At 45.7% G+C, this 11,911-nt stretch overlaps 1 protein-coding gene across 1 annotated transcript in view; it reads left to right on the forward strand.

The window, feature by feature from the left end:
• ADGRF5 (adhesion G protein-coupled receptor F5) overlaps positions 1–11,911 on the forward strand; it is a 120,101-nt gene that overhangs the window by 20,641 nt on the left and 87,549 nt on the right. The window lies entirely within an intron of this gene.

Consider the following 11,911-nt stretch of genomic DNA (forward strand, 5'->3'; position numbering starts at 1 on the left):
GATGGTTCCGCCCCCGCCCCGCGTTGTTTGAAACAGCCGCCATCACCTCACAGACTGGGGCTGGCATGGCAGAAGACTGCAGACAGGACCGTCACGTCTTCAGGACAAAGCATCTGATTTGAGACGGGGCTAGCCACGGCCGCCGCAGAGGCTACGCTCTCTGGGTTTGGAGCAATTCTGCATTCTTGACTGGGGAGAGTTCAGGAGGTAATAGGACATCCTGTCCCCTGGACTGCTTCTTCGGTCCCCTCAAAGCAGGACTTCCTGCTTCCTTCCTTCAGGGTTGAGTGAAGCCGACACTTGTCCCGGGTCACAGCCACGCACCACACATCTTTCTTCCTTGCTTTCTGTTTTTCACGTGACGGGAGGGCCTTCGAATTTCATTGAAAGAGAAAACCCTGCCACTCTTCCTTCGTCGGGGCCAGGGAGACGTTTCCAGATGAACCTGGAGCCAGAACCCTCTGGGAGTGCTAGCGTAGGGGGAGAGGCAAGGTTGGCTCCCTTTGGAGATGATGAGAAAGCCCTGAGTGAGTTTTGGAATTCAAATGGCCTTCCTCTTCCAGGGCTCTCCCCACGGCTTTGGGTCTGCATCGCTGAAAGGACTGCTCCCAGTTACAATGGAAATTCGGAAAGGGGGCACCCTCTGTGTAGCAAAAGAAGTCCTGAGGGTGCAGTGGGTAAAGCATTGGGCTGCTATTGTTTCAGGGTATAAATGATCCCCAATTCAGATCTACTTTACAGAGGTGTCCTTGTTAAGCTTTACACAGAGCCAAGATAAGGAATGGTCTGGATGAGGGAGCCCATCGGCCTGAGGCCTTACTGCTGTCCCAAGGCTTCTCAGCCATGTGGCTAAATTATACAGCACGGAAAACCAGAGACAGTGGTCACAACATAAGAATTGGCAGTAGAGCCATTGACCATTGGTGGGACTGTGGAAGCAGGGACAGGGCCATGAGGAGGCTCTGTCCAGGCAGAAAAGCTCACAGGATTTGTTCGGGGCCTTCTGACCATCTTGCTCAAGGGGTGACTCTTGACCATTATAATTCTAACCTCCCAATGTGCATCACAGCCTACTCAGGCAAGGTTCTGGTGGCAAGTCATGAAAACCCAAAGGAAATGTACTGCTCTGTCCCACGGGCCTCCATGAGTCAGAATCAACTCAATGGCTGTTGGTTTGGTTGTTGTTATTTCCTCCCTCCTTCTAAAACCGGGGTCCCCTGTGTGCAGTGGGTTGATGTCTGTATGCATGCATGCGTGTGCATATGGCACAGGTGTCCACGTGCTTGTGCATGTATATGCATGAGTGGGCTCAGGGACCCAGTTTTCTCTTTAAATCATGCTTCATTTTCAGGAAAGAATGCATTCTCTCAAGCATACAAGTATATTTAAATATCGCTTTTGTCAGTACAGTCTCAGAAACCATAAGTAGGGGCCTCATGAGTCAGCACTGCCCCTAAAGCAGTGGGTTGGGTTTGGTGGGTTTGCTGGTACACGTGAAAAGTACACAGCGCTCTCCTAGCAGGCACCTGATGTCTAAGGTATACGTGGAACTTAAGAAAGGACAATATGGGAGCCTTTCTAGTTCACAAAAGTAACTGAGTGCCCATATTTAGAAGAGTATGAAATTTAAAAAAAAACAAAAAACCCCTTTCTATTGAGTTGATTGTAATTCATAATGATCCCATTGAACAGAGCAGAGCGACCCCATAGGGTTCCCAAGATGGTAACTCTCTACGGAAGCACATCACCACCTATTTCTTCCCCAGAGTAGCTGGTGGGTTTGAACCACCACTTTTTGGGTTAGCAGCTGAACACTTAACCACTGTGCTACCCGGGTCCCCTCCAGGAGAGTGTAGTAGGTTCAAACCCAGGGCTCCAGGCATATGTATCTCCTAAGTGTGAACACACACTGCTGTGAAAACACAAATGCTAGATCTTGACTGCCCTGAATAAAATGCAAACAGGAACAGCATTTAAGGAATTCAAGAAAAAGACTAAAAATATATGTGGTTTCCCCTCTCTTAATGTTCCAGGTCAGATGAGGCAACATGGAGAGGCGTGGGCCTGGAATTACCATGTAATTGCTGATACATAGCTATGCTTTGTATGCTGCTATTAGGTCCCAAAATAACTTAGTGGTCCCGAGAGACAGACTCTGGTGAATAGGAAGCAATGTCATTAGGAGAGTTCTTGAACTTTGAGACAGGACCCCTTGTTGTATCGATTGGTTATTAGCACTGTGGAGCGTCTGAACCACTTCCATAAGACAAAGTGACAACTTGTTCAGGGCTTGGTTGTTTGAGGGACTCTAGCAACCACTGTGAACATCTTTCTCCTCCATATTTTACCCCATCGTCTTAGTTATCTAGTGCTTCTGTAGCAGAAATGTCAACAGGGTATGCCTTTAACAAATCAACGTATTCTGTCATAGTTTGCACTAACCCACTGCCATCATGTTGATTCTAACTCATAACTATCCTAGAGAAGGGTTCCGAGACTGTAAATCTTTATGTAAGCAGACAGCCTCATCTTTCTCCCACAGATCAGTTGCTGGGTTTGAACCTGTGACTTTGCAATTCGTAGCCCAATGCTTACCACAGAACAATTAGGGTTCTTTCTCTCACAGTTCAACAGGATAGACATCTACATTTGGGGTACCATCTCTAGAGGAAGGCTTTCCTTTCTTGTCAGTTTTGGGGGACGGTCCTTGTCTCCTTTGAACCCACCATTCCTGGGAGATCTCGATGGGTGGAGGAGGATCTTGGTGCACAGACGCTAAGTAAAGGGATGCATTTCACTCTTCCCTCTTCATTCTTGGTGGTAGTAGGCCCCATCTTCTTTGCCTGCTTCTCCTAGCATGTGATGTGTTCTGCAACGAGGTCTTTGCCTGCTTCTCCTAGCATGTGATGTGTTCTATAACGAGGTCTTTGCCTGCTTCTCCTAGCATGTGACGTGTTCTATAACGAGGTCTTTGCCTGCTTCTCCTAGCATGTGACGTGTTCTATAACGAGGTCTTTGCCTGCTTCTCCTAGCATGTGATGTGTTCTATAACGAGATCTTCTGAATGACGGACTATGGCATTTCACCAGCTCTTGGTTGTGCATTGTGATTTTTACTCATTCATGGGGTTTTTGTTTGTTTGTTTGTTTGTTTTGGCGTTCCTCATCTCTAGGCTTTCAGAAGACATCCTTCCTTCTCCCTGAGGAGTTGAACTTTTCAGAGATTCTTATGAATTTCCCTGTGTGCTTCATTTTCCATTCTCACTGCTCCAGCCTCTGGATCTGTGCTTCTGCTCACGCAGCTTCTCTCAGAAGGGTTTTCCTGGGGGAGTCGGGAGCCATTGTTTCTCTGCGTAGACACCGGCATCAGCCAGGTGTCTTCTGATTCCTTCCTGGAGCAAATAGTGTCATTGTGCCTGACACATATTCTTGAAAGGATACCTTTGAAAGAATACATCATTCCTTCCAGGACTCAGGAGTAGTGTTGGGCAAATAAAGGGGGGGTGGGCGGGCAGCAGGACAGATGTCTCTGAAGGCGGGTGGGACACTGACTTGGGGAGAGCTGCCTTCTTTGGTGGACCAGAAAGTGTTCTTGACCATGTCATATCATCATCGTATTGCGTTATCTGTAGCACACAGACATGTAACTGGACTCAGTTTCTGAGGCCATGACACTACTTAGATCAGCGGTTCCTTCTGCCACGGAAAGTGGGGTTTGGGGTAGGGGATGTCACCAGGGCCTACAACTAAGCATATGTCTGCAAGGGCAAGAGAGCTGGTGTTTAAATGTTGGTCCATTATATTAGGTGTTGTGGCCTTGGCTGACTTCCCTCTAATAAGTGTTAGTTGAAAGGAATGATTGCCAGCACTCTCCTACACCCCCCATTAAACTAATTTAAAGCTTTTTGATTTTTGACATACATGACTTAGCTCAAAGGAGTCCAATACTTTTGTCCTCAGTGCTTGATGTACTCACACATCCTGCTCATCTCCATGATACTGGAAGCTGGGGTCAGGGACTAAGTAAGCAAAGATCAACAGTAAGCAGAGTCGATCTAAATGTGATCAACCAATAGCTCTGACACTGTGAGATCATGGCTGAAGCATGTAGGTGACATATGCCATGTGGTGGGCATCCAGGAAGCACTTTTTACTACATAGATGGCATGCTCTGTATATGAACTGAAGGTGGAGTCTGAAGGCCGGGACTCAGCTTCAAGGCCAAAGGTGGCTGAATTTCCCTATGAGGTCAGTGAGGGTCAGAAAAGGGGTGCTGATGACCTCATAAAGTGGTACTTCAAATCTACCTCCATTTCCTTTCTCTGCAGTCTCTCCCTTTCCCAGTGCTGGGAGTAGAATTCAAAACAGGACTCCATTGGCATGCGCTTTGGGTTTCTGGGAGTCACGCTAGAGGCATAAGAAAGGAGATGGAATGGGGCTGCCCCCTGTATCCACGTGCTTCCAAAGACAGAACCTTTGGCTTCTTCCCTGGGAAGATCATGGAAGTGCCTGAAAGATAGGTGCACAAAGAAGTGTCTGTCGCAGAGGAATGACCTCATTAAGAGCAAGTGCAAATAAAACCTGAGAGGTTGTAGCCAAGCACAAATAGGGCCAATGACAATTAGCAGAGACTCTGCCAAGATATACACACAACAGATAAGAATAAGACCATTTGTATACTATAAAACTGTTGAATTATTTTCTGGTTCCTGCCTTGCATAAGGACAGGTCAGGGTCCGAGGAGAATTTTCCTGACCTCAATATGTAAATGCCAGAAGGGCATGGACTCTGGGTCACATTGGATCAAAGGAGTTATCAACATCTGGTTGTGGATTTTAAAAAACAGAGCTTCCTTTACCAAATCATGTTAATGGCACTCTTCTGCATGTTGAATTGTTACATGTCTCTTTGCCCCAACTCCAGGGCCATGGCATCAATAGCTTGGCATGTGTGTTATAATTTTCAATATTCTTCTCTAGCAGATGACTGTGGAAATAATTCTAGAATATTCCACCCATGAAGGCTTGTTTTCCTGGTTAGCATCAAATCCACTATTCATGTTTTCAATAGATTTTTTTATTGCATATCTACTAGATGTTGAGGTTACAACGGAGAGCCATACAAACATAAATCTCTCCCTAGAGGGAGCATACATTATAGTGTGTAGGTGGGGGATGACAATCAATAAACAAAGTAAGTAGTTTGAGTGTATTTAAAGTGATAAGCGATACGGGAAAATAACAAAGCAGCTCAGGGGACTTGGGAGTGCTGAAATGTTACCTCTGGTAATCAGTAAGAAAGCAGGGTTTAGGTAAAGGCACGGATGGGGTGAGGGCATGAGTCACGAGGATATCAGCGAAGGACATTCCAGGCAGAGAGAACAGGGAGTGGAGAGACATGCCTGATGTGCAAAGAGGCCAATGTGTCTGCAGCAGCATGAGCGATAGGGAGGGAAATCAGAGAATCAAGGGAGGAGAGTGTGAGGACGCTTGGATGCAGATGGCGTAGGGCTGAGGGACCACTGGTAGTACTTGAGCTTTGACTGTGTGAGCTGGGAGCCACTGGGTGGTTTTAGCATAAATGGACATTACTTAATGCATGCTTTATGAGGATTTCTCTGCAGCTTTGAGAATAAGCTAGAAGGGGAAAATAGATAGAAGCACAAAAACCAATTAAAAACACGTCTAAGGAGTTGAATTAAGCTCCCGGAGAATCCCCTCTGATCATGGACCAAGGATGTGCATAGCCTTGCTAATGTGCAGAGTTCACTGGAAAGTTGCAGATTCAATTAGTTTACAATGTAACATGCAATCGTTTGATCCCCTTATGGTCCATTTAAATTTATTCTAGTTTTAATATTTCCTGCTTTCTTTTCAATTGAGGTTTATTAACTTTTTTATTTTGTTATTCTTATTTAATGTGTTAGTTCAGGTAGATTAGAAAAACAAATTCGTGAACATGCATATGTGCATAAGAAAGAGCTTTATATACAAGAGCAATTGAATATTGAGAAAATGTCCCAGTCCAGATCAAGTCCATATGTCCAATAGTAGCCTAAATGTCTGATACCAATCTATAAAGTCCTCTTCAGTCTCATGAAACACATGCAATGATGCCGAATGCAGGAAGATCATAGGTCAGTGGGTAGAAAGTCTTGTGGATCCAGTGGCGGTGTAAGCATCTCAGCACTGGCAGGGACTCCACATGGTTCCTCGGGCTCCATCAGGCTCATTGTCCATAATGTCTCACAGGGACAGTCAGTAGAGAGTCTCCAAGGGAGTAAACTGAGAGCGTGTGATTCCTGCCTCCAAGGAGGAAATACTGGAGTTCCCAGAATCCTCAGGAGAAGGCCATGCCCACACAGAGGCCTCATTGGCTATATCATGATTGACAGGCTAGACTCCACCCCTAAACTCTTAATCCTCAAATTGACACCAGATTATATAACTACCACAAGTCTTTTTTTGCATGTTTTTTTAATGTTTTTCTGTATATGAAATCCAAGATAAGCAAATCTATAGAGACATAAGTGGATGATGGTTACTTGGAGGTATGGCAAGGGAGGTGAGAGGCAAACGGGGAGCTAATGAACAGTGTACAAATGAAAAAATAAGTTCTAAAACTGATTGTGGTGATGACTGTATAACTTTCCTGTATCACTTTCCTGTGATTGAACTATTGCATTCTATCTATGTGAACTACATGGCAATAAAACTGTTGGGGGGAAAAACCCAGGTCTAATAATTCAATCCAGAGATAAAGATAACTTGGATGGGAATGGTAGTGGAAAGGAATAAGAATTGTCAATACTGTGCCTAATTTGAAGATGAGGCTAACACGGTTTGATGAGTTATGAAACTTGTTTCTAATTGGTCTTTTTCCTTCTACCTCTGCCCCCTGGAAGCCTGTCCTCAGGACTGCCGGGTAGTCCTTATAAAGAGAAGAGATGAGGCACATTCTTAGAGTGTTGACCCAGGAGACATGGAAAGCTGGTGTCAGCATTTACTACAATATGCAGGACGATTAGAATAACAAATTTGGGAGAAAAGTTCAAAGTTTCATTTTGGACATGCTAAGTTTGAGATACCAGCGAGCACCCAAGTGGAACAGTCAAGTTGGCTATATGGGGCAGAAGCTCAGATGATAGATCCATAATGAAGATATAAATGGGGAAGCTGGCCACACAGATATGCAAATCATGAGATGACTTGGAGAATAGAGGCTACCTAGAGAGTAAGTGTGGATAGACAGAAGTTAGTAGGTCTCATCTATGGGGCCTCCAATTGGTACCAGCTGTGGAAATTGAGAGGAACTAGTGTAGGCTGGTTGACTTTTATTGATGTCCTACTATATGCCAGGAATTGGACACACACTAAATCAGACTCACTCCTGTCCCCGGGGTGCTGTCAGGCTGGAGGAGAAGGCAGGGCATTGAGCGGGTCATTTGAATGCAGTGAGACTCAGGGGGCTCAGAAGAAAGAACTGTGATTTTAAAAGGGACTCCAAGGGAGTTAGGTGAGAAAAAAGGAGGGACAGAGGGGTGACACAGCGGGGGTCATGCCAGGAAACACTTTAAAGAAGCAGTGCCCTGAAACCAAGAGACTCCTGAATGGAACATGACATGGGTCGAGCATCAGAGGAATACTCAGTCTAGGCACACCTCTGAAGCTGGGTTAAGCAAGCTTGGGGTCCCACTTTACCACCACCCCAACAATTTACTCCCTGCGAGCTCCTTACAGCTGTAGTGAGGCCAATCCAGCAGGAGGGGATTCTGTGCTGCAGCCGAGACCATCTGGTGGGTCCATTTTTAAATTTGCCTTTGTTTTCATACTTCGTCAAGAGTGCAGCAGGCAGAGTGCTCCTAGCAACCAACAGGGGACTGTGGGTGAGAGAGGAACTGTTCCTCAGGGAAGCAAATGGACAGACACCGTGACAACGCCTGCCCCATTTCGGGGCAAGGAGCCAACTGCACGGAACAGCCCAAATCTGAGCAGGAGAAAAGCCATTTCAGGAAGAAGCCTTTACGCATGAGTTTGCCGCGATGGTGGGATGCCTCTTAAAGTGCATTGCGCAGAGTTTAAGTTTGGACTCCTGCTTTAAAGCACACTGGGTAAGAGGATCTCAAGGAGATTCTAAAAAGAGCCACCTCCAAGCAGCCTAGGAGCTTAGAGTAAGCAACTTAATCTTAAACTTGAATCTTTCCCCAACGCACAATTTAAAAAGGAAGAAAGTACAAAGCCGCGTGGAGACCCCTGCCAGCGCTGAAATGCTTACACACTCATTGAGTCGGCTTTCCTCCTGCATTCGGCATCATTGTGTGTGTTTTGTGAGATGGAGGAGGATTTTATAGATTGGTGTGGGATATATGGGCTAATGTTGGACTTAGGGGCTTGGACTGGACTGGGTTGGAATGCTTAATGTATAATTACCCTTTGTATAAAATTCTCTCTTATAAAATATGCCTGTTTATGAATTTTGTTTCTCTAGTCTACCTAGACTAACAGAGGTATCAAGGACTGCGAGAAACTTCTCAGAGTGGTAGCAAAGTTTCCTTTGACCTGGAGCGAGCTAACCCTGTCCCTGAGCATTCAGTTCTACCTTGTGATTTCTCTCCGAAGCCATTTGTCTGCAAAGTGCTTCACCATCAGTTGCAGTGAGGTCAAGTCTGAGGCATGGCAACCCCCTGTGGGCTAGAGTCGCACTGTTTCCAAGGAGGTTTGCAATGGCTGAATTATTGGAAATAGATCACCAGACCTTTTTTCCAAGGTACCTCGGAGTGGACTTGAACCATCAACCTTTCAGATAATAGCAAAGCATATTCATTGTTCGCCACACCCATCCTTTAAATCATTCTTAATGTGCACTTTTCTCCTATCTATTTCATTTCTTCCCAACAAAACTAGCACCCTTTATCCACCTTTACACTACTTAATCAAGCCATCCCCAAAGGGACCAAATCTCGTGTCAGAGATCAAGATATCTTTTGGGGACATCCCCAATGTACTAATCTATGCTGAGCCCAAGGCAAATCTAGCAGAAAGACAAATCCGTGCGTGTAGCTATTATTGCACCAAAAATCTCTTCACTGCAAAAAGCAAACACTCTGCGCCAGGCACTTTTCTAAGTATTGTAGGAGCTCAGTGAATACTCAAAACAGCTCCGTTGTTGAGGTTGTGATGCCCTTGAGTTAGTTCTGACCCATAGTGCCCTGTGCGCAACAGAACCAAACAGCGCCCAGGCCCGCACCAGCCTCCCCATTGTTCCCATGTGCGAGCCCATTGCTGCAGCCCAGGTGTCAGTCATCTTGTCCAGGGTCTTCCTCCTCCACACCGCCCCTCTATCAAGTATGTCCTTTTCCAGGGGCTAGTCTTTTCTGACAACGTGCCCAAAGTACATAAGCTATAGTACCCTGATTTTGTAGATGAGGAAACTGAGGCACAGGAAGGTTAAATAACCTGTCAAGGACCACAGAATTAGTTTTTGGCAGATCGGAGTACCTACTATTAACCCCCAAGCTCTTTCGGCTTTTCAGGCCCCATTCCTTATATTTAATATTGCAGATTTCTAGTTAAAAAATAAACTAAAAATCATCTTGATCACCTGTAGCCATTTCCTAGAGAAATCATCAACACCACAAATGCTGGTATTGGAAGGTAATTGGGAATACTTAGCTCCACCTAAGATTTGAGCCCTGGTGGTGGAGTGGCAAGGAGTTGAGCTGCTAACCACAAGATCAGCAGTTCGAAACCACCAACTTCTCCTTGTGAGAAAGACAAGGCTTTGTACTCTTTTAAATAATTATAATCCCAGAAACCCACAGGAGCAGTTCTACCCTGTCCCACAGGGTTGCTATGAGTTGGAATAGGTGGCAGCGAGTTTGTTTTTCCCTTTAACGACAATTTTGTTCTCAAAAGAGTTATTCCTCTGGGTTCACAAATGCTACTTACCTCCGTACTGTAGCTAAAATCCTGGACAAGTTGACAAAAACACCAAAACAACCAAAATAACAGAGCGTGCTTATCGAGTGCTTATTGCTTTGCAGAGGTCAGACCTCGTGACTGGAAGTGTCCTTATAATTAGGTGGTAATGACACCTGACTAGAGCACATTAAATATTTCAAGAGTAAATTTAGCAGAGTTTTAGCCTTGATGCCTTTAAGCTGGGCTTACAAAAAACGGTGTTCATTGCTGTTACTAACTACAAGGATGGCTTTATAAGACATAATCAAATTCTTCTGAAACTCTCACTGCCCAGACATTTCTCTTGGAGAGCCATTTGGGTGTCACCCATTTGACAGTGTCACCTGTGCCTTCTGGAGCCCCCCAGGGAAGTCACTGCTAACACCGTGGAGCCTTCTCACTATACCCAATGATCAGTCGCTCAACTGCTAACTGAAAGGTCGACAATTCAAACCCACGCTGTGACTCATGTAAACACTAGAGCCTAGCGTATATAGTGGACATAGTATTGCTATGTCTTCACCCGGGGTCACTATGAAGTGACATAGCAGCAGCACTCACGTTCCAGGCTTTTCACCTGAACCTGGGGTCACAGCGTGCTATTACTTCATCTTCACGAATGTGAAAACTGAGTCTCCATGGGGTTAAGAAATATGCACCAACCCAACACCCAAACCTACTCTGTTGGTGTGATACCAACTCACAGCCACACCATAGGGTTTCTGAGATGGTGCATCTTGACAGAAGCAGACAGCCTCAACTTTCTCCCACGGAGCAGTTGGTGGGTTTGAACCCTGGCTTTTCAGTTAGCAGTCCAGCCCTTACCAGACAGTCTCACCAGGACTCCTAAGAAATAGGTACAAGGCTAAATGAATAGCAACTAGTGGGACACTCACTCTGGAGCACCTGCTCGGCCTTTGACAGGTTTTCCCCGGGCACAGTCCTGGCACGGGTTACCTGTGTCAGGCTCATGTGGGCAGGTCACTGGTTCCCTGTCTGCTCTGTTTCCTCACTTGTCAAATAAGGATCCCTTCCAAGCTCAAGAAGTAGATGATGATAATTCAACACAAGGGACTGGCTGCAACCAGTGCCAACCTTTGCCCATTTACGTTCTTCTCTTGATATATCAGTGTCATAGAGATGGCCATTTAAGGATCACCGTTTATAATTTGATGTACAATTATTTATCATTTGCCTGAAAACCAAGAAGAACCGCGGGCCCCATCCCCACTCTCAGTGTGGTGTCCTTGAGGTCCAGCCATCTTTAAACAATTCCTGGTGACACAAAGCGTCCCCTACTGCACTACTAGCCCCAAAGTTGACCCGTTCCATGTTCAAATCCTAACCAAAAGATTGATGGTCAGTGCCTACCCACAGGTTCAGGACAAATGTGTGTGAACAGCGTATGAAAGCTTACAGCCTGAACAATGCTGTGAAGCCATTATATTCCGCACACGAAGGAGACCCCAGAGTCAGATAGACTAAGCCGGGAACTAAAGGCCACAAGCCCAACTTACAGATGTCTTGAGGAACCCTTGGGCCCTTCTTGGATGATTTGATGGCACTGCAAGAAACCAAGAACTCATAGATCCTTGCAAATCTGGCTTCCACTTGTAGTCAGTCTTATTCAGTGGATTCTTTCAGAGGTTTAAACCTCATCTCACACCTGCTAGCAGCAGTTCTCAACCGTCCTAATGCTGAAACCCTTTCATACAGTTCCTCTGGCTTTGGTGACCCGCCCCCAACCATAAAATGATTTTCGTTGCTACTTCATCACTGCCATGAGTGGTAGCAAAGTTTCCTTTGACCTGGAGCGAGCTAACCCTGTCCCTGAGCATTCAGTTCTACCTTGTGATTTCTCTCCGAAGCCATTTGTCTGCAAAGTGCTTCACCATCAGTTGCAGTGAGGTCAAGTCTGAGGCATGGCAACCCCCTGTGGGCTAGAGTCGCACT

Source organism: Echinops telfairi, unplaced genomic scaffold (assembly GCF_000313985.2).
Source record: "Echinops telfairi isolate 266 unplaced genomic scaffold, ASM31398v2 ScPeMD7_3533;HRSCAF=4204_1, whole genome shotgun sequence".
Lineage (NCBI taxonomy): Eukaryota > Metazoa > Chordata > Mammalia > Afrosoricida > Tenrecidae > Echinops > Echinops telfairi.